General features: G+C 45.8%; 1 protein-coding gene and 1 long non-coding RNA gene across 5 annotated transcripts in view; both read left to right on the top strand.

The window, feature by feature from the left end:
• Positions 1 to 20,701, top strand: part of LOC135914910 (Na(+)/H(+) exchange regulatory cofactor NHE-RF3-like) — a 54,104-nt gene that overhangs the window by 13,266 nt on the left and 20,137 nt on the right. The gene's annotated exons all lie outside the window — the stretch shown is intronic.
• On the top strand, positions 3,478 to 8,105 carry LOC135914879 (uncharacterized). The gene is made up of 4 exons (XR_011511810.1): positions 3,478 to 3,695; positions 4,606 to 4,704; positions 5,645 to 5,773; positions 7,748 to 8,105. It is a non-coding gene; the product is annotated as an uncharacterized lncRNA (long non-coding RNA).

The raw sequence follows: 20,701 nt of genomic DNA, 5'->3' as shown, positions 1-20,701 counted from the left end.
CAGTAAACATGTTAAAATTTATATCACGAAAAACAGCACAAATTCTGCACGGACGAAATAGCCCTTCATGAAGTTCTTCTAAAGAGAGAGCTAGAGTCGAAATTTCTTTTAGGGATCAGTATGCACATGCTGTATGCGAATGTAATTCACGCAGGGAGTATTCTTATACCGCGAAATGCGTAATTAAAATGACTTCGTCTTAAGGAATGTAAAATGAAATTGAATAAGTATTGATATTCGCACAACTAAGCTCCCTGGCTTTATTTCCTTGCCCGTATACTATTATAAGCAAGATGTATGGTATTTTGTGTCCAGTTGGACACATTTGCAATATAAATCAACATTTTTGCCAACAAAAATAAATTTGTTTTTCTCAAAATTTGTTTCTTAGCTTGCTCGAGGATATATAAATAAATGTACGGCCTATGATGACAGTAGCAGCTTGTAGCATGCAAAGTAATAGTTTGGACTCTTAATGACAGTATACTTATAGTTGAACGTAATAGGGTAATTGTTAGGTCGCACGCGTAAATCAGCAGTGCACAGATTCTACAAGAAACAATAGCCTTAAATGATACATGGCACGGCGTCACAGCGCTAGCAATACATGTAACGTAGCGTAAGGTGCTTCTTTCATGAAGCACACTCAGGAGCCAAGTTCTTGCTTGTCACGAGGAAGTGCAGGCGAGCAATGGATCAGCTTGATGATGATGTTCGTACGTTTAGGTTGGGCTGCTCGCAAACTAGTACTCCTGAATCCTTCAGCTGAAAAAAAAGAAATAAAGAAACTGCCAGCTGCAGATCACGCAGCAGCAGTTTTCTTGTGAACTGTGGCCGCTGCACTTGAAGAAGAATTTTATTGTGCTGCGTGGCTGTTGATATTTGCCGTCGTACTCACCGAGAAATCTTCAAGCTTCTCACACTGAATCATTTTTGTCGGCCTTCTTTCAACAGGTTCATTTCGTCGCTTGTGTACCAATGCCCGTTCGTCACTTGTTCAACAAGCGTGATTTTCATTCGCATCCACTTTGCTCTGAAACATGCCTGCAAAGTTTGGCTGATCGTCTCTTCACGATTATTTTTGGGCGACCTGCATCCCGTCGAAGTTTTGCTTGTTCTTTCTGCGAGAGTTTCCTGCAGCTGGAGCGTCGTGACGTCAAAGGAATAGCGTCACTCAGTAGCTGCACGTGCACCCTCGCAATGTGCACAAGCAAACCCGTATCGCTCTGCGCAAACTTATTCACTTAGCAAAAACCAAAAACGCGCAATTTAAGCTAACCCTCGATAAATTCAGAATCGATAACAATGTGTACACATACGATGCAGCGTCCGCCGCTGTAATCCCCCTACCCACACACTAAACATTTTTACACCCTTATGGGTGTTAATAGGGGTGCTTTCGGCATTTACACCCATGCCCACACCCTTTTAGCACCCTTTTCAGCCAAAGCACCCTATCACAAGGGTGGATACCACACATAAGGTGTGACTTTGCTCAAACAAGGGTGTTAAATCGACGCCTGAAGGGTCTTGAACGTATTGATGCATAAATCTGAGTAACGTGTACACGTCCACGCATTGAGCAATGTGTGTATGTATTGCATTTTTAATGCGAAAGCGTTTCATGGCCTTTCAGGTAGGAAAGGTGGCGTTTTCCGCAACAACAATCCATACGGGACCCTGCTCATGCCAATCTTGTCATTTCCCTTGAAAGCATTCAGAAAGCATTCAGAACCACGCCGCCCGTTTTATTCTCTCAAATTATTCACTTCATTCTAGCGTCACGTCCATGAAAAGAACACTAGGTGAACCTGACCTTTGGTTACGTCGCAAATACTTTCGTTTCTGTCTTTTTCATAGAATATGCTAATTTAACCCTTCCCGTAAAGAAAATCTTTTCACCACACCAAGTTCTCGTCTCGCATCGACCATCAACACAAAATTGATGTGCCATTCTTCCTTTTTGCCAAGAACAGCCAATGAATGCAACCGCCTTCCCGCCTCAACAGTCTCAATTTGTGACACCACTAATTCAAGGTCGCCATTCAAATTATCTTATGGTTTGATTTTCTATTTTTGCGCTGCATTGCAATTATTGCATATTTTCACCACTTCTTTCTGTTGTGCCTACTATAGGCCTTGAATGTATATAATAAATAAATAAAATGTGAAGTCATCACCGTCTTGTATGACGTCAGTAGTGATACAGAAGGTAGTAAATACAACAACGTTAAGTATGAGCAATTATGGGTAAATAATGTGAATAAGGGTGGAATAAATTGCATTAAGGTTCGTACAAACTATAGCACGGTGGATTACGGGAGATTAATGTAGTATTGTGAAGAACACGTGACAATATATGAACTAACGTATCATGGTCACGTGACAATTGCAAGTGTAGATGCGTGAAGCGATTAAGTTTTCCCATTCCTAAGTGACTGTCGATATTTCTTCAAGGATTCTGATGTTACTGGCATGACGGCCACTCCAAAAATGTATAATCCAGAAAAAGAACGCCCTTTCACTTACAATTCCATTATCATTATTTTTCGTGCTCACAGGAATATTAACATGCAATTAAACACTTCTAGAAAAACTGCAGTAGCAGAGCGAAAACACGGGAGCAACTTGCGCAATTCTGCACTAATATTTCGGTGCCCTTAATAGCCCAACAAAAAGTGGTGAAATGGAAGAAGCTGTTTGGATACATTGCTGAACAAACAGGGACGTGCTGTTGGACGAGCCTCTGCTGTAGAATGGCATCAACATACAATTTGCATGGTGAATCCATAAAGAAGACTTATAGAGGCGAGATCACGTTGCAAGTTCTCAAACCCGAATTTCCACGTACCTTGCCTAATTCATTCAGAGGCTTACTAAGCTACTGATCTGCTTTCTAAGTGCATCCTCAAATACAGCTTGTAAGGCTGAGCCTATATATTAAGGGCTGGTGTCGTCAAAGCTGTAATTTCTTATCCAGAGCATACGCACTTGCAAACGCAGTCTTCAGTCTCCTCATGAATGTTTACGCGTCGCTGTCGCACGACCAAGATGTGAGCGTCTTTATCGAGCCATGATATCGCTGAAATTACGCTGTGACCTCGCAAAGTTGCTTCGTTCGGACGCAGCGAATAATCTAATCGCACCAGCAGAAGAGCGCCGATCGTCTCGCTCACGGTCCCGATTTGTGTACTGTACCCTCAGTGATGCAGCACAGACTGTGCCCCCCACCCCAAAATAAAATACCCCGCACGAAACGTAGTAGTAACTACCCGCCTCACCGCTCTAGTTAGTGACCACAACGAAGCAGCAGCAAACAGGCGGCCAGGCGAGCAAGCAAACCTGTCAGAATAAACGTTCAATTTGCGCGGCCACCCCATGCCCAATGAAAAGCGACCGGAAGTGACGGCCGACGCTGTATCATCACTTCGGCGCGCGGCAGGACGGGAAGGCGGAAGCTGCGCCATCATGCTCGTTTTCGCGTGCGTTCGCGTCGCGCGCTGTGCGAAGTAATTTTAAACGTGTGATTACTTTTGCGCGCGGGGTAGAAAAAGATGTGGCCCATGCTTTGTGTATTACTCGTGCCCCACTTCAAAGCAAAGCGTTCGTACGCACTGGAAGATGGATCCACGAAGGCTGAAACGAGAAGTTGCAACGTGCCCGGTCGGTAGTACTGGCATGATGGAAACTTTCAGGCAAGTGCCCGTTTATTTGGTATTTGTTTTGTTCGCTTTAGAAATATCTCACTGTGATCTCGTAGCATAATTCATAATTCGCTAATGTAAGAGCAAGAGCAGCTGCACTCCTACTAGGGCAAGTTAACTACCTCGATCGCGTCCCGTGTGACTAATGTTTGTCAAATCTACATCGGGCGTGGTGCGCCTGCATAGTTACGCTTTGTTTCTCAGCGCTTGAACGTTCATTGATGTGATTCTCTTGTGCGTTCAGCGCGGCTGCTTGTAATACGGTCGTTCGCACTTCAGTTAAATGTGGTCGACCACTTTTGCGTCGCGTAGAAAAAGGACTGGCCTAGCCACCTTTCGAAGGAACCGGCGCGGTATTGGTTCTCCCTGATGCGGTCTCGTGCTGCTGTTGCTGCTTGCCGGACGCCTTCAGCATTTTTTCGGCTCGCTTTGTCTGTGCGTGTGCGCGTGCTCGCGCTCGGCTTGATTTGTGTGTGCGTGCGTGCGTGTGTGCGCTCCGCTCAGCTCGCTTTGTGTGTGTGTGTGTGTGTGTGCGTGCGTGCGCTCGGCTCGCTGTGTGTGTGCGCGCGCGTGCGTGCGTGCGTGCGTGCGCGCGCGCGCGTTCAGTACACGCCGGTTTGTATGGGCCGGCGTGTTTGCGCGTGTCTAGTGCGTACGTGTAGTATTGTGAGTGTGTTGTCTGTGGGTCGCTGTGTGTGCGTGCACGTGTTAGCGTGTCTTCCTGCATGCATGTATGTGTGCTTGTTTGTGTTCATCAATGTGCGTGTGCGCGCTTTTGTGTCTGCGCTTTGAGAGTGCGTATACTTGTGTGTGCGTGTGGGTGCGTTTTGTGTGTGTGCGTGTGTATTGCATGAGGCCGGTACAGTTTTACTCGCAATAAAACTCTTCCGATTTGGTGCAGCGAGTGTTCCCGCCTGAAAGCCGAGTTTGGTTTCAAGCCACCCTGGACAACTGCTGTATGAGGCGCCGTTTCTCGGGAGGACCAGTGGGAAGGCGCCAAGTATACGCTTCGTCCTATTTCCTCCCATGCACTGATAAATCAATATCCTTGTTTTTTATTGTGAAAGGAACGGTACATCCAGAGCATAAATAAATGATTAAGAAATCTGGTAGTGTATTTTAAAGACGTGGATTTCCCATTAGCCCACATTTCTTTTGATGCAGACAACCGCTGAAATTGTTAGCGGCAGGTTATTCGAGACGTTCTACGTATATAGCAATTGTCTTCAGGAGCTTTAATGAATTTTGAAAATTTGAAGTGTTGTGCTTTAGAGGTATCATATACAAGCTTTAGGTCTCCGAGTAATTTGCATGCCCTTCGAGAGCTGTCGCCTATAGCCCTATTGAAATTCGTAACTACAGTTTGGAGCACTGGGGAAGCTAGAAGGCTTGTCCTGGCTCTCGGGAAAGTGTTTAAGCTGGTGGTGTAGGTTGAGGAGTTTGGGGTTGGTAACACAAAGGATTTTTTATGCCTTAGCAGTAGGGGTGACACAGGACAAAAAAAAATGTATGTGTGTCAAGCACAGGAAGCTGCTCATATTGTAGAAGCATGTGTGTGCGTGTGTGTGTGTGCGCCCATGCATGCGTGCGTGTGTGTGAATTCTCTCCTCAAAAGGGAGTATGTATGTAAGTGAGCTATTTCATTGCTGGTCTGTTTGCCAAGAATTGGCAAGAAAACACAATAATCAATTTAACTTGAAATAATAAACTTCAAAGCATACTGGCGTACTGGCGACAGCAGCATACAAGCATGCAGCTGTGTGACAATCTTAATGCATGACTGCAACATCTGTAAGGAGGCTTGCTTCTTCAGTAAGCAGCACAAAGTCCATATTCTTGACTTTTCTCGTTCAAACCAAAACGAGGCTCATTGCCAATGATCTTGTCTTTTGCTCTAATAGCATTTGTTTATCTTGTACTTAGAGCGTCGTTTCTCGCAGGTCATGCAGATGGTAGCAGCAATTTCACAATGCCCAGCCTTGGCGCCCCCCCATCAAGAGCAAGCCACTTGCGTTCGCCTTCAGACAGATGGTTAATGTCTTCTTGAAAGCGGTTGAGAATACAACATTGTAAGTAGATATAGTTGTGTAGTGTGATATAATAAGTCAAGTTATAATTTAAAACTTAGGCTCCTTGGCCGCCTAAGCTTGATATGATGTGCAGTTGTGTGTGGTTGTAAATATTGCCGATGGTACAGTGCATACTGCAGATATGACTGCTGATCCAAGTATACATTTGCATTTTCTTGATGGTCTTTCATAATGAGGATTTTCTTTGTGCAAGAATATTCACAGAATGCCGGGGCATTGTAGCATCATGTTCTTTATTGTGCATTCACTGCTAATTTCGAATGACCTTCCTGCTACCAATTTATTTGCAGGAATGGAATATTTGTTTACTCTCTGCAATGAGCTTGTTATTTGCTCATTGCATTACACTCTTCTACCTTTAATTTATTTCTATAATATCAAAATCAAAATGCACCGGATTGCAATCTAGACTGCAAGGGATTTGAAGAAATTACAAAAACCAGGACCTCTCGAGAGCGTTAAAAAAACGTTTCCGCAGGTAATGTGCCTAATTGTACTGAGCTAGCTGCTCACGAAAATTGCAAGCATATTTCATTTCACATAGTTTTGCAGGATATAGCAGGCCTATCATAGTCTCTGAGCACAACCTTACCTCATTTGCATCATGAAAATGTCTCGTGCTGAATTTGGGACAAGTTTTGAAAAATGAATGTATCATAATTTTGAAACTACACAAAGTATTGGTTGAGGCTAGACAGTTTTCAAACAACTTGACCATGTTGAACTTAGCCATTACAGGATGAAAAAAAAAACATGCACAGGAGCACTCATTCAATGAAATGTGATGCTTGTGGTTATTTTCCACATGCAAAATGTACTTTTAAGCGAGAGAGGGCAGGTAGCCAATTTACAACAATTGTGACTCATGCGAGTAGTAGCAACACAGGATGAGAAATGGTTGTGTCTCTGAGGTTCATTGAATATGTGAAAACTCATATACAGTACACCCCCCCACCCCCTATGAGGGGTAACTGTGCAATATGTTTTGGGCAAGAAAAACACTTGTTCTAGGAGACGAGAAATTTCAGGCTCTAGTTGAGAGGCTACAGAAAGAAGGACCATGTAAATAGTCACAGATTAACATAAACTGCATCGGAGTGGCATCACAGTTTAGAGCATGAAGTGGGAGCATGAGGAAGGATCATAAGTTTAAATAAGGGAATACTACTTGTCAGTGCATTGCCAAGCTAACCCATTGAAAGAAGGGGGCGTGCTCTAAGAAAAATAGTTGATCACACATGCTAAATTTTCGAGGAAAGTATGCCAAAATGCCCATTCTTACTAAATTAGTAAATAAGAAATACACGATAAATTTTACGATGCAGAAAGTGTCTAATAAACTGCATTGTAGAGTTGGATATTGTTGGGCTGGATGCATGTATTTCAGGGCAAATGAGAATGCCAGTGGGGATTCCCTCATTTTCATTTTGTGTGCACACTCTGTAAAACAGTTCTCTTTGTCTCCTAGTGTAATAATGTTGTGTAAAAACAGTCATTTTTAATGCCTTGTGCATTTAACTCTTAATGTGCCATATCCCGTAAGCTTCTCACCTGCAGTACTTATAAAGTGTAATGCAGATATATTGCAGATTTCATGTCAATTTTGTATTAAGGTCACATACACACTCTTGGACAAATGTCTGTTGTTGAGAGATGTCATTGGATAGTCTTTAAACTTTATTCACTCTTATTTTCTATGGTGAAAAGGCTACTGTAAATTATGTTTTTGCTGCTGTATGTACCTTGTGTTCAGAATGACATAGTGGTTTAGCATTCACAGTAACATGCAATTCCTTAATTTGCAAAATAGAAACTTCTCCTACCTTTCACTTGTCTTGCCCAGTTGCCTGAGCGGTGCATTCTGCCCAGTCACATTAATTATTTTTCCGCAAAGTACGTGTGTAATTGCACGGGCTGAATTCTCATGATTCTCTTCTTATTTTGCTAATGCAGGATGCAAGATTCCAGCAATGCCATGCACTCCATTTATTGGTCAAGATGTTCAGAGAATGGAGTCCCTGCACCTCGTGCTTAACCGTGAACATTTCTTTTTCTTTTGGAAAGCTAAAGGCCATTTGCTGCATCACTTGCATTTTTGCAGCTCAGATGTGTACTATATTTTTCTAATTTTGAATCAATATTGGCTGTTCAGTATAAACAATGACGTACAGCGTGAAGGACAAGGACTGCGAGAGACACACTCCACTGACCTTCAACAATATTTTATTGCGTTGCCACATCGTGTGTATACACAGAGGGGTCATGCACAGAAAATGAAAGCCAGTCGCAAGGGGTGTTCTAACAGCAAGTCATTGTAAAAAGAACATGGTCACTTGAAAAAAAAAACATCACAATTTCTATCTGTTTAGATACAAAATTTCACTAGGGGTGAGCGTGATAGAGGGGCCACTAACGCACACACTACCCAGTTTTCTGGTGAAATCAGCTTCAATAATTTACCGGGTGAGCTGTGTCTCGCTGAAACTTCCGTATCTTAAAGAGGGGCATGCAGCCGCAGTCCCGGCTATGAATGCCCAAGTGGCCTTGAACAGTGTTATTGACGTTGTTATAGTGCTCTCTTAAATGATCATTTAGGCGCCTGCCTATCTGTCCAATATATTTACTGCCTCAAAATGGGAATTTGGGAAACCACATTCGTTGCACACATCGCAAAACGTTTTCTGTGCCCGGCAGAGCAACAACTCTGACGTGATTCAGGCGCGTTTACACACTTACAGAGCCTTGCCAGCTTTTCTGGGGCTGAGAAAAGGACTGCGATTTCTGTAGGTTCCCTAATCTTTTTTAGCCTATGGGAGACATCATGAACATACGGTAGCACTGCAAACCTGTGTCTTTCAACCGGCTGTTTCCTTGACTGAGCGCGCTCATCATGTTTTGTGCACTTCAGAAGCTGTTCCGCTATGCCTGAAATTAAGGCCAAAGGGTAGCCAACCCAAGAAAGGCAATCAGCCTGTGCAGCAACGCTATGTTGCATCTCTTCTGAGCAAGATTTATTGAGGCTGTTAAGGAGGCAAAGCTTTACAACATCTCATTTGACTTTGTTGGACAGACAGGCAGGCGCCTAAACAATCATTAAGGAGAGCACGATAACAACGTCCATAACACTATTCAAGGCCACTTCGGCATCCATTGCTGGGACTGCGGCTGCGTGCCCCTCTTTGAAGGTACGGAAGCTTTAGCGAGACACAGGTCATCCGGGAAACTATAGAAGCAGATTTCACTAGAAAACTGGTTAGTGTGTGCGTTAGTGACCCCTCTATCGTGCTGACTCCTAGTGAAGTCTTGTATCTCAACAGATAGAAATTCTAATGTTTATTTTTTTCAAAGGGCGATGTTCTTAGTACAGTCACTTGCTGTTAGACACCCCTTGCGACTCATATTCTGCGCATGCCCGCTTTTGTACAAATACACATGATGTGGCAACATAATTAAATATTGTTGGAAGTCAGCGCAGTCTGTCATCTCTCGCAGTTCTTGTCATTCAAGCTGTATGTAATTTTATCTCGTTAATTGCAAACTATCCCAAGAAACTACCCTTGTTCAGTATAATTATAATGTTTGATACGACCATTTGCTGGCAAATGTTAACAGTGCGATATTTAACTTGAACTTTTGCATGACTGCCTATGCCTGTGTTCTTTTAGTAACCAGAGTATGGCTAATTTATAAAACCATATTTGCTAATTTGCATGCTCACATGCTATAGCATGCCTTAATCTTGAATTACTGCATTTAAGTGCAAATAATTTAGAAATTTACTATGTATTTTAAAACACTGTCCACATTTTGTGCTCAGCAAAATCGTTTAATCAACAGTGGTTTGTTTTTATCAGGCCTCCTACTGCACTTTGCACCCAGGCACTAGTAGATGTGGAATATGCACTCCTTTGATTAATGGTAAGAAAAGAACCTATTTTCAAACTACATATTGTATATGTACCAGTGCCTTAGAGTTACAAAACAAAAATTTATAGAAACTGGTATTTTAGTTAGAAAAACCGCTACACAGCACCTTTAGCCCAGAGAACTCTCGTTTCACAAAAGAGGAGAAACTATGTAGGCACTAAAAAATTCTATGCATTTTTTGTGCTCAAGTAATCTTGTTGGAAATTGAAAATTAGCAATAAGGCTTCTGGCATAAACCTCACTTAAAGCATGTCTATGCTTGGAAAGTATTGTTTCAGTCTGAAAAATGTTGGCCAGTTATGCTTTACATCGACTTTCCAAACTTTTCATAATGCTTTGCGATTACATTAGTGTACAAAATAACACGTGCCTTTCTTGTGCGCTTGCTCTGCTTTTCAATTGCTTCCCTAATTCACCTTTGCAATATGCCTTTTTTTAAGACATCAAAACTTGAATTTTCGTTCACTGGAGCCTAATACTAAAAATTTATTCCTTTATGTGGCCCAAAACACTGCGAATCAACCCAGGCTCTTTCAGTGCCGCTATACATAGTTTCTTCTCTAATAACAGATTTGATCAATACATGTATTTTAGGTACCTTTGTGGGGAATGTACATGTTCTTGTACTTACCGATGTGTTTGGTGATTGTGCATGTTTATATTTCATGTGATTTATGTTTATATTGTACTCTGTATTGCAGCATGCAATAAATATATTTGCGTTTTCTTGAATATGCAGCATATATCTTACCAGTCTGTGTTGCATGTTATTTGGATATGAAAATCGTGATAACCTTGGTGTTGATATACATGCTCAAAAGTGTCAAGTTTGCTAGGTTGTATTCGTGCAGCGAAGAGAGGTTTTCCAATATACACCATGAATTACTAATATGTAATGTGATCCACACGTATAGGTGTTGTGTATGCCCATCGAAGCTTCAAGGCCGGCTGTTCGACAGTGCGTTTGGTAGCCGAACTTGAACCTTCTGGCACACGCAATAGTTGCGCGAGGATCGCTGTACATAGTAGTAATTGAAGGCGTGTACTGCCGAATCTGCCTTCCATACACGCTAGAAATACAAGGGTGTACACCCTTCCAACACCCACACAGATGGGTGTTAATTTGGACGAGCACCCTTACACCCTAAATTTATTTTGCTGAACACCCTTCCTTTAGGGTGCTATAGTGGCACCCCAACTGTAGGGTGTAGACAACAGCACCCTTAGGGTGTTCGTCTGGCGACAAACTGATTTACACCCTTAAGGGTGTTAAAATGTTTAGTGTGCAGATAGCAAAAACCTAGGCTGGGAACACGTGCCTTTAAGAAAAAACCCAATTCACTACACGAGCCTATCGTGCCCTCGCACCTATATATATCATTAACTAACATTCGTAGCATTCTTCCTAAACGCAATGAAGTTTCGTCATACTTAGACGACTGCGAATTTGATGTATTAGCACTTACGGAAACTTGGCTCAGCTCTGAAATTACGGATGGCGAAGTTCTACCCGATTCTAATGTTTACACCATCTATCGCAGAGATAGAGACGACAGAAGAGGTGGTGGGGTATTGCTCGCCATAAAAAACATATCACGTCATTTCTTGCGCCGATGTCATCCAGTCTCGAAATTCTGTGGGTCAGTGTACCATTTCCCTAATCGAATACAATTTATGGTGTATGCTATAGACCACCCGATAGCTCCTACAATTTCCTTTCCGAATTACACGATAACATTACGTCTATTCGATCCAAATATAACAAAGCTGATACTTTTCTTCTTGGTGACTTTAACTTTCCAGACATTGACTGGCAAAACTTGCGAGGCCAATCACGTGCATCTTGTGAGTTCGTTCAACTAACACTTGATTTTTCACTTGTGCAATTAACAAACCAGCCTACTCGTATCAATAATATTTTAGATCTTGTTCTATCATCCGCACCCGAGAGGGTTAACGATATCACTTTTACAGATGGGTTCAGTGACCACCGTTTGTTACAATTCACAGTTCATACACCTTCATGCTCACGTCACCTGAAAACTAAACAAGTATTTGATTACAAAAGAGCAGACGTCAGCGCTATTAACAATGGTATGGAAAGCTTCACGTCCTCATTCTTAGCAACTTTTTCTGAGCGGACAGTGAACGAGAATTGGTGCCTGTACAAAGAAACGGTAATGGAATTAGCACATGCGCATATACCAAAGGTTTCATTTCGCGTTAACTCATCGAAACCATGGTTCACTAAAGCTCTTCTTACTCTAAAGAATAAAAAGAAGCGTCTTTACAGGACTGCCAAACGTGTTGACACACCTGTGTCTTGGAGCAAACATAAGTATTGTAATGCAGCCTACTGTAATGTCCTGCGTCAAGCCAAGCAAAAGTATTTCTCTTGCGATCTGCAATCACTGCTTCAAAACAACCCAAAAAAATTGGAAAAACGATCTCTCCCGTTAAAAATTCCGACATTTCACAAATAATTGATAGCTATGGCTTGCCGATTGCACGAGAGCTTTCAGCATCTATCTTTAACAATTACTTCACGTCCATATTTACAAAGAAATACCATTCATATATACCAACACCCATCGAACTCGATTATACATACATGGCCCCCATCAATATAACAACCACTGGTGTTGCTGAGCTGATCAACAACCTCAATATGTCAACTTCCGGCATGGACGGTATAAACTCAAAAATCTTAAGATATATCGTAGTTTCCTCTAGCACAGTCCTTTCCTGCTTGTTTCAACAGGCCCTCTCAACAGGGGAAGTTCCGTATGACTGGAAGGTCGGTAAAGTTATACCTTTCTTTAAATCTGGCGATAAAAGCGTTGTTAACAATTACCGCCCAATATCACTAACAAGCGTTCCCGGTAAGTTACTAGAACACATATTATTTTGAAACGTAGCAAATCACTTGGAAACCAACAAGTTCTTCTTTAAACATCAGCATGGTTTTAGAAAAGGACTATCATGTGAAACGCAACTATTCGAAATGACGGCGGGTATTTTCCTAAACATGGATAAGGGCATACAAACAGATTCCTTTTTCATAGAGTTCGCTAAGGCTTTCGATCGCGTTGCTCATTGCCGTCTCATAGCTAAACTCTCATGCTTAAACATCGATTCCCTAACAGTATCTTGAATAAGAAATTTCTTGTCATTCCGTAAGCAATTCACCGTTGTCGATAACCTTATTTCCAGTATCAGCGATGTAACATGTGGTGTACCACAGGAAGCGTACTCGGACCATTACTTTTTCTGATCTATATTAACGACCTGCCATCCGAAATAACGTCATCCATTCGCTTGTTCGCAGACGATTGTGTGATCTATCGTGAAATCTGCTCACCTTCTGATCACGTCGCTCTCCAACGAGATCTTGACCGTATTATTAACTGGTGCCCTTCTTGGCAAATGACTCTAAACACTGATAAATGTAAACTAATAACATTCACCCGCAAAAAGACATTTTCCGCTTTCGATTACTCACTTGATAAGAACCCCGTCACACGCACCAACTCATATAAGTACCTGGGAATTCTCCTTGCACCTAACCTCTCATGGTCTGCGCACATCGAAAAAGTAACTGCTAAAGCTTCACGTACGCTCGGTTATCTTAAACGCAACCTGCGTGATGCTCCTGTCCTCACCAGACAAATCGCTTATAAGACTTTCGTAAGGCCACAACTGGAATTCGCAGCCCCTGTCTGGTCACCTCACCATGCTTACCTAATCGCGACTCTCGAACCTGTCCAAAACCGCGCCGCCCGCTTCATTGTCAGAGATTATCACCGCGACTCTAGCGTGACTAGCATTAAGTCATCTTTATTTATCTCATCTTTTGAATCACGAAGAACCATAGGATCGCTTTTTCTATTTCACAAGATAATCCATAGCACGCGCCCGTCCACTCTGCCGCCCACTCGTCCATCTCGTACATCTCGGCGTTTGCATAATCATCTCAGTTTCCAGCCTACCTTTGGCCGAACAAATGCTTTCAATTCTTCCGCGTTACCACGTGCCATTCTACATTTGAATAACCTACCAAACTACATAGTTGACATTCTTGACCCAGTATCCTTCAAAGCACGCTGATGCATATTATTTCCATAATTCGTCACAACTAAACCATGCTGCGCACTATTGGAATCTCAGCGCTGACGCCCGTTGTTGCAATCGGACCGCTGGCACGAGTTGTTGCAACTGGGTCGCAAGCCCCAAGGGCAGCGTTGGCCTGGCGGCCTGGGGCACAACTGGAAGCATCCGAAGGTCCTGGCAAAGCATGAGTCGACTGCTAACAGAACAACTTGTTTATTCTAGCATCGCAAAAGAGCGGGCGGTCAGGTCGACCGAAGTGGAGAGACGGGAGAGCACGTTACTCGACAGAAGAGATCGGAGCCTCTCGGCGTCCGGGGGCAGCTGCTTTTACACTCTCGGAGTCGAGGGCAAGAAGGAAGGTCACGGGATGAGGCCACGTGACGGCAGGGCACGGACAAGCTGAGAGCCATGTTGAGACGAGTGTAGTGACTCATCCGCCGGGCCGGCGCCGATCAGACCTCCTCGCTTCACACTTAGGGAGCTCCTCTCCCTGGCTGCCGCGCTTTGACAAGCGTGGGCACCAACATGCACACACACACACAAATGCACGTGGCATTGAAACATGCCTGGACGCGCTTGGCGGTGAGGCGTCGCGGCAGCGCCGAACGGGCGAAAATGTCCGCCGCTTTGAATGAAGCCCCGGCGTCCGTTGCATCCCCGCCGGCTATACCGCGCGTCGTAGGAGAAACGTAACAGCACTTAAGTAAATACTTATAGCGAAGTTGTATAGGTTTTTCTTTTTGTTTTGTTTGAATGTTTGTTTTGAATTGCTTTAACATTATTACAGACTTGTTCTTTCACCTTCACCTGCTACCATTTGTATAATTTCTTGGTACTCCTTTTTGTTACTTCGCACAGTCGTTTGTTTCATTGATCCTGTTATTTATATTGTTAGATATTTGTTCTTTCATGTGTACTCGCTAACAATGTATAATTTCTTTTTGCTCCTTTCTTTTTTTTCTAATTCCCTGTATCCTCCCCTCACGCAATACTCCTTCGGGAGCCTGTGAGGTAAATGAATAAATAAATAAATAAATACGCTCAATAAAATGCTCCTCGAAGTGGCGCTCGCACACGAATAATGCAGTTGAAACATTTTCGCAGCACAGCGACGTGCGCAATGTCACGTTTCTCGGAAAGTTCTGGGTCTCGCGGCGTCAAAATCGGTGAAGTATTCGAGCCCGAGACTTGCATGTCTTTAGCCGAACATTCCATTCCACGCAAAATCGGGCCCCTCTGGCTAGTTTTCGTCTTTTGCAGGAATACATTTACTCCGTCTCGAAGCCTAAAAAGCTGATTCAGAAACATTGCCCACAGTAGTCACACCCCTACTGAAACTTCTAATTACAGGAACTCGGAGGAGAACTATCGTGACTTTGAGTGCAACTCGCCGTGTTGCCTGCGTTTTAACAGACGATATAAATGACAGCTTTTGAAATTGCAACATAAAACATCACACTTTCCTCTTCCTCTCGTTCCGATGTCGATTTCAGGCCTCCTCCTGCTTATCAGAATTGTCGCCGTCCATACTTACGCCTCAACTGTGGTTTCGGCGCACGGTTGCTCTCCTTTTCAATCCTCTGACATGGTATCAGGCATGCAACGCAGCTGGCGAAGCCAGCGGAGGCGAACGCAACGACGAGGAACGCGATGTGACGAGGAACGGGTTGTGACGTCAAGCGCCTCCTCGGATCACGGCCACGGCGAAATCGCGAGTTCGCGGCCAGTAAAGCTTTCGGTTTCGTATAACATGCGCGTAATAATATTGTTACAGGGTTAAAAACAGTCAGACGTATATTTAAAAGATATTTACAATAATCGTAGCGGCTGACAAGATGGTAGACAGCGCGCGAAGTCCAGAGCGCCGCCTTCTTCCGACCAAGCTGACATCTTCGTCAGTGTGTCACATGATCCCCGGCGGCGGAAGCACCGGCTCGGTGCTGGTTAGGAGGCGGGCGTGTGATACAACTTAAGACGCGCGACATGGACCACGTCGGAGCGATGCTGAGCCACGGTTGGCTCAAGAGGGGCGATTTCGTACGTAACGTCAGTTACTTTACGCAAGACACGGTAAGGGCCAGAGTAGCGGGAAAGTAACTTCTCCGAAAGGCCAACGCGTCGCGACGGCGACCAAAGGAGAACCAGGGTGCCCGGTGTGTAATGGACGTCACGATGGCGGGCGTCATATGAGCGCCGCTGATTGTCCTGCGACTCCACAAGTCGACGTCGGGCACTATGGCGTGCTTCTTGAGCTTTGAGTATGGCTTCACGGGCATACTCGGACGTGGGATTCAGGCTAGCAGGCAGAATGGTGTCGAATGGTAGGGTAGGGTGGCGGCCAAACAAGAGGAAGAATGGAGAGAATCCGGCGGTATCATAGCGAGGTGAATTATAGGCGAAAGTAAAGAACGGCAGCGCAACGTCCCCGTCGCGATAGTCAGCGCCGACATACATGGACAGCATGTCAGTAAAAGTGCGGTTAAGGCCCTCGGTTGGACCGTTCGTTTGTGGATGGTAAGGAGTAGCAAGTTTGTGTTTAGTCGAGCACGAGTGCAGAATGTCATTGACAACTTTAGAAAGAAAGTAGCGGCCGCGGTCGGTGAGGAACTGTTGAGGGGCGCCGTAGTGAAGGAGGACGTTCTCTAGGAGGAAGTCGGCGACATCGGTTGAACAGCTTGTCGGAAGAGCCCGTGTGATTGCATATCGGGTAGCGTAGTCTGTTGCTACAACAATCCACTTGTTTCCCGAATTAGACGTAGGAAAAGGGCCTACAAGATCAGCACCTAAAGGGAAGAAGGGTTCTAATTGTACGTCAAGTGGTTCAAGGCGACCAGCAGAGAGTGTGGTCAGCTTTTTGCGTCGTTGACAAGGGTCACACGCAGCGACGTAACGGCAGACGTCACGGTATAGACCAAGCCAATAAAAGCGCCGACGAACGCGGTTATAGGTCCGTGACACGCCAAGGTGGCCGGCAGTCGGGACATCATGAAGCTGGACGAGAACAGTCTGAGGCAGATGCTCAGGCACAACAAAGAGTTGGCAGGGCCGTCCGGGCGCATGAGAGAGCGATACAAAAAATGGCTGTGGCTTAGCTAACGTTAAGCCCAGGATGCGAAGCATACTAGCCTTTATTTTAGTTGTTGAACCACTGTTTAGCCTGGTGAACTGCTGTTGCTTGGCTATATTTGGTTCGGCTAGACGAAGAAACAACTCATGCGTTACTCTGCTTCGCCTTCAAGAGTAGATCGCGACAGCGTTCCCGTCGACCCGCCAGCGACTACGCGCCCCGCATTGGACGCGGGGAGCGTCGAGCAACGCAGCGTTCGGCGCGGCAACGAAATGTGCGCCTGAGCAAGCGACGCACGCCTGAGCCTTAGAAACAGTTCGTTTCTAAGGCAACACCGCATTCACTAGAGGCGCTTTTGTACCGCTTTGAAGCATCGTACTCGTGGCTCAGTGGTAGCGTCTCCGTCTCACACTCCGGAGACCCTGGTTCGATTCCCACCCAGCCCATCTTGCGAGAGTTGAGCGACGGCGCGAGTTGGAGCCCCGTTTCTCCTCTGTCGTAACGTCACGGTGTCACGTGGTATGGCATGGGGTCAAAGGTCATTAAAGGCGACACCGCCGCGCCTGAGGAGCTGGGTTGAGCTCTCGTAATATGCTTCGCATAATATACCATCTTGGAGTTCAATCATGCGAAGGGAAGGATCGGGCGTCGTTGAAGTGAGCCGTTGAATAAGGTCTTCTAAGGAGGCGTCCCGACGTTATTCGGCTCCAATATCACGAAAAGCAGCCAGAGAGAGAACGGTGACAGGTATGCTGGCCGCAGAAAAGTCAGGAGGTTCGACAGGATGGCGCGACAAGCAGTCCGTATCTCCGTGTAACCGGCCGGTCTTGTATACAACTGAATAGTATTCTTGAAGGCGCATAGCCCAGTGGCCAAGGCACCCTGAAGGATCTTTGAGGGACGAAAGCCAACACAGAGTGTGGTGATCAGTGATGACTGTGAATTGGCGGCCGTACAAATAGGGGCGGATTCTACCCACTGCAGAAACGAGAGCCACACTCGCGTTCGGTGATGGAATAATTGCGCTCAGCAGAGGAAAGAAGGCGGCTGGCGTAGGCAATAACACATTCTCGCCCTTGTTGTTTCTGTGCCAAGATAGCGTCAATACCGTGGCGACTGGCATCGGTACGGACTTCTGTTGGAACTGACGCATCAAAGTGAGCGAGAATGGGCGGGGACGTAAGCAGCCCACCCAGCTCGGTGAAAGCACCAGCTTGCTCAGGACCCCAAATGAATGCGGCGTCTTTCTTGAGGAGCTAAGTGAGAAGGCGCGCAATGTTCGCAAAATTTCAGGTAAACCGACGGAAGTATGAGCAGAGGCCCAAGAAGCTGCGAACATCCTTGGCACATGTTGGCACGGGAAAGTCTTTCAATGGCCGTATTTTATCGGGATCAGGGCGTACACCAGAAGAATCGACGAGATGCCTGAGCACAGAGAGTTCCCGACGACCGAAGTGGCACTTGGACGAATTTAATTGTAGCCCCGCCTGACGGAAAACAGGATCGTCGATAGGCGTTCGAGGCGTGTCGCAAAAGTCGGAGAAAAAACGATCACGTCGTCCAGGTAACAGAGGCAGATGGACCACTTGAAACCATGTAGGAGGGCGTCCATCATTCGTTAAAATGTGGCCGGGGCATTACATAAACCGAAAGGCATCACTTTAAACTGATACAGGCCATCCGGAGTAATAAATGCTGTCTTCTCATGCTCCATGTCGTCGACGGCAATTTGCCAGTAGCCGGAGTGAAGGTCGATGGACTCAGGGCATCGATGCAGGCATCGATGCAGACAATCCAGGGCATCGTCAATGCGTGGTAGCGGATAGACGTCCCTCTTGGTTACCTTGTTGAGGTGTCGATAATCCACGCAAAATCGCCAACTTTTGTCCTTCTTTTTAACTAGTACAACAGGGGATGCCCATGGGCTGCATGAAGGTTCGATGATGTCTCGAGAAAGCATCTTGTCAACTTCATGTTGGATGATTTGTCGCTCAGTAGGTGAGACGCGGTAGGGTCGCCGATGGATCGGGCTCGCATAACCGGTGTTAATTCAATGTTTTACGACAGATGTTTGTCCTAGAGGGCGCTCTCCAAGGTATGTCCTAAAGGGCGCTTTTCTTGTCCCAGTATGAGGCAAGGAGGCAACGTAGTTCATTAGCACGCTGGGGCGGAAGGTCGGGAGCAATCATTTTTGTTAGGGCATTCAAGTCTGAAGGGACAGGGGGCGAAGCAAGAGTTGAACGCGAGGAGCTGTTACAAGTCAAAGCCGAAATGTTGTAGTCTCTGGCCGGCGTTATTTGTGCCAGGGATATTCCGAGCGGGAGTACTTGCGTACGAAGTCCAAAGTTCACAAGTGGAAGGCAGGACGCGTTGTCCGAAATGGTAATGACGTTGTGAGGAAAAGTGACGTTATGCGAGAGCAGGACATCCGGATTAGGGGATACGATGTAGTCACCGTCTGGTATAGGTGAAGCGGGGGAGACACCGATGTAGGTAACGGCATGGTGGGGGAGGCGAATATGCTCTGTGGAACATAACCGTATCGAACCACTATCGGGAGGGTCAATAGCAGCAGGTAGAGCGAGTTGCACAACACCAGCAGAACAGTCTATCATAGCGGATTGTGTAGACAGAAAGTCAAGGCCCAGAATGAGGGCGTGAGGGCAGCGCTCTAGAACATAAAATAAAACAGAAGTATGATGTCCGGCGACACTCACGCGAGCCGGACACATGCCAATAACGGCTGGTGTTCCACCGTCGGCGACCTGGACCAGAGGCGACGGGGCAGGAGTAAGGACTTTCTTGAGACGATTCCGAAGGTGAGCATTCATCACAGATATCTGCGTGCCAGTGTCAATCAGAACCGTAACAGGTACACCATCCCCGTTCACTTTAATGAGGTTCCGATGTGTGGGCAAGGTCAGAAGGAGATATTTGCGTCGGGTCGGTTTGGCAGCATTACCTCCAGGTGCTGCACCCGTTAGTTTTCCGGAAGGGTGCGCCGGAATGAGCTAGGGGACGGTGATTGGCGAGATGAGGGCGATCGGGAGAAGCGGTGACGTGGCGAAGGAGAGGGGCTAGAGCGGGTAGGCAGAGAAGTGTCGCCAGAATGTACTGGCTGCGTTTGCGGGGGGAACCGAGGAGCAGCATGAGGGCCGAGGGATGGGAGGTAGGGCCAGGGGGTCGAAATCCACGAAGACCGGCAGTGACGTGAAATACGGCCGATACGGCCATATTTCACGTCACTGCCCAGCTGGTAAGTTCCTCCTGTCCCAGCTGGTAAGTTCCTCCTCGTGGGTCTGAAACCAGACGCGTGCCGTGCCCGCGAGGGAAAATATCAAATTAGCTAGCATGATGGCCTGATCCCAGTGGTTGCTGGAGCTCACCCGCTCCTATAGTTGAAGCCAGTCTTCAACATCAGTGTCGTCGGTGCCAGAAAGGATTCCTGGGTCACGGGGTTGTGCTAAAATGACGGTGGGCGTGGGTGCCGACGGGCCCGAAGCATCCTCGCCTTGTGCTGGCATTGTAGATGCAGCCAAGGAGCGCCCGCTGCGTAAATCCGTCTTGATAATGATCCCGCAACCTCCACCAAAAATGTTACGGGGTTAAAAGCAGTCAGACGTATATTTACAGAATATTTACAATAATCGTAGCGGCTGACAAGATGGTTGACAGCGCGCGAAGTCCAGAGCGTCGTCTTCTTCCGACCAAGCTGACATCTTCGCCAGCGTGTCACAATATCATGCTCGGTAGCAGACGACGTTTGCTTCCCGGCAGGCCTCTGACCGCACCGCCACTACCTA

The sequence above is a fragment of the Dermacentor albipictus genome, chromosome 2, assembly GCF_038994185.2.
Source record: "Dermacentor albipictus isolate Rhodes 1998 colony chromosome 2, USDA_Dalb.pri_finalv2, whole genome shotgun sequence".
Lineage (NCBI taxonomy): Eukaryota > Metazoa > Arthropoda > Arachnida > Ixodida > Ixodidae > Dermacentor > Dermacentor albipictus.
The sequence above is the reverse complement of the archived record's forward strand: the minus strand, read 5'-3'. Positions and strand labels throughout refer to the sequence as shown.